The following is a 2,875-nucleotide window of genomic DNA, read 5'->3' on the forward strand; positions in this document are numbered from 1 at the left end:
TTCAAAATGCATACCATGTCAAATATGTTCTGGACCCTGCTTCCTGGACTGTGTAATCTATGGCAACAGATACATCATTCTGATTAGAGCACCCCTTTTTCATGTCAGAGTGGGATTTACCATCACAATACATTTGGAGACTAACACAAAATATTTCCTGAAAAGCTAAGGATATAAGCTCCACATCAGTTTAAAAAAATCAATCAGAAGTGATCAAAGTTGTGCTGTAAAATTCCCCAAAGTTTGCACTTCAAAGACAAATGGGCTCAAACTTTATACAACTAAGTGAATTTCCACACACTAAGAACAGGTATGGAGTAGTACATTTAACATTACACTTTCAGTATCGAATAAATATTTTTTATTCTTTATATAAAATACTGTAAAATTCTGATATGTAATAATGTTTTTATTTATTTGCAAGTTTAAAAAAATAAAATTTATAAAATACAACCCCCAAACTACAAAATCCTCCGAACAAAAACCCACTCCCCTAACTCCTGGCAGGATGCTGACTTAGAATCCCAGAATGTTGGAGTCAGAACCTAAATTAAAATATTTGCACAGGATGCCTGGCTACCGTGTTTTTCCAGTCACCTGCTGAAATAGCTATTTGGGAATAGCTATTTTCCTGAGGAATCCTGTACTATATTTAGCCCATTAGTAAGAAGTTCATTATGTTAAACAATCTGCTTTCTGCAGGTTCCCTACATTGGGTTGTGTTTTGCTCTCTAGGGTCAAACACAAGGATTAATCCCTTTACTCTATGACATTCCTTCAAATGTTAAAAGGTGGAAGTCATATGTCCCTGACTGTGACCTTTTGCATGCTAAACCTCTCCTAGTCCCTCAGAGTTATGTTTTTCTTTTGGTTGACTTTTCTGCTGCTGTTGTCAGTGTCATATCTTTTACTTTTATATTTTTTTGGTAGTTTGGAAAAGAATGGCCCCCATAGAGTCATAGATTTGAATGCCTGAACATCAGAGAGTGGCACTATTAGGAGGTGTGGCCTTGTTGGAGTGGGTGTGGCTTTGTTGGAGGAAGGGGAGGTTCCAGATGCTCAAGCCTGACCCAGTGTCACTCTCTCTTCCTGCTGCCTGCTGATCCAGATGTAGAACTCTCAGCTACTTTTTCAGCACCACTTCTGCCTGGATGTGCTTCCTGCCATGATGGTAATAGACTAAACCTCTTATCTGTAAGTCAGGCCCAATTAAATGTTTTCCTTTATATGAGTTGTTGTGACCATTTATGTCTTTTTACAGCAATGAAACCCTAACTAAGACATAGTTTGTGTGTGTGTGTGTGTGTGTGTGTGTGTGTGTGTGTATACATGCGTGCTATGACATGTGGGTATGTAGGTTGGAGAACAACTTGTGGGAGTTGATTTTTTCCTTCTAACGTGTGGGTTCTGGGGATCAAACTCTGGTTGTTAGGTTTGGTAATGAGGGGCCCTAGCCACTGAGCATCTTGTTACCCAGCACCATATCTTTGATATAAACCATAGGCTCACTTACGCTCATCCCTAATAAATGAGTGGCCCAATCCCTAACCTTCCAGGGTAACTTATAACCCTATTAATTCAAGCATCCTGATTTGGTATTGTTTATCTCTACTAACTTGTCTGCTTCCAAAGAATAGGAATTATATCTCGATCATTTATTTTGTTTTACCCCCCCCCCACAGTAGTAGGGACGGTGTATCTAGTAGTACAGTAGCATTCAGAAAGAATACAAACATTCCATCATGAACTGATGGTCTGCCACATGCTCTTTTGTCTTCATGCAGTTCTCCCTTGCCTGGAAGCCTTGTTGTTTTGTTTTTAGTGAAACTCTTCCTTTAAATTCCAGCTGGCACTCTCTCTAGCTTTTCTTGACTCTACCCTTCCCAAATGAGAATATACTCTTTGGATTCCTATGGTGCACACACTCATTCCCATATTTTCTATAAGCCTTGTCTTTGTAGGCAAGTAGACTTATATTTTAAACTAGTCCAACCTTAGGGTTCAGTTTTTTTATATGAAATTTAAAGTGATTGTGATTAAGTGAAATATCAAATGTTGTGAATTTTGTTGAAGGCTCACTACCTAGCAGGCATCCATTATATTTTTATCTATCATTGTGACATTTATATCTTTGTATTTCATTTCATGGGTGTTTTGTCCAAATGATAGAGTTTAGTTGAATCCTTTTTCTTAAAAAATTGAAACCAGATTCTTCTCTCATGTAATAATCTCAACCATAGTTTCTCCTCCCTCTGCTTCTCCAAGCTCCACAAAATCTGCCCTCTCCCCTGGATCTACTCTCTCTTCATGTCCCTTCAGAAAAGACCAGGCCTCTAACAGACAACAACCAAACACAACCAAGGAAAAACAGTAAGACAAGGCAAAAGCCCTTACGCCGAGGCTGGACAGGCAACCCAACAAGAGGAAAAGAGTCCCAGGAGTAGGCACATGTGCCAAAGACATATCTGCTTCCAGAGTTAGAAGTTGCGCAAAACACCAAGCTAACAGCCACACATACGTAGAAGACCTGATGCAAACCCATGCTTGTCAGTTTAGTCTCTGCATTCCCATATGTGCCCTGCTTAGATGAGTCAGGGAGCCATATTCTTCTGGTGTCCTCCATCTTCTATCTTTCCATCTCATCTTCAGTGGGATTCCCTGAGCAAAAATTGGGGAAAGGAGGCCAGGTGAAGTTGGTTTGTGGGGTCCATGGGAGGAATGGAGGGGGGAAAAGCAAGGGTGTAGCTGGTGTGCTGTTGTAGTGCTAGGGATGAGCCTGAGGGATTGGATCAGAGAGTGAGTTCAGTTGAATCTTGAACTGCTGATACTTTTCACATTTTGGAAGGCTGGGAAGTCTAAAATTAAGGCAAATTTG

The sequence above is a fragment of the Rattus norvegicus genome, chromosome 3, assembly GCF_036323735.1.
Source record: "Rattus norvegicus strain BN/NHsdMcwi chromosome 3, GRCr8, whole genome shotgun sequence".
NCBI classification, from domain to species: Eukaryota; Metazoa; Chordata; class Mammalia; order Rodentia; family Muridae; genus Rattus; species Rattus norvegicus.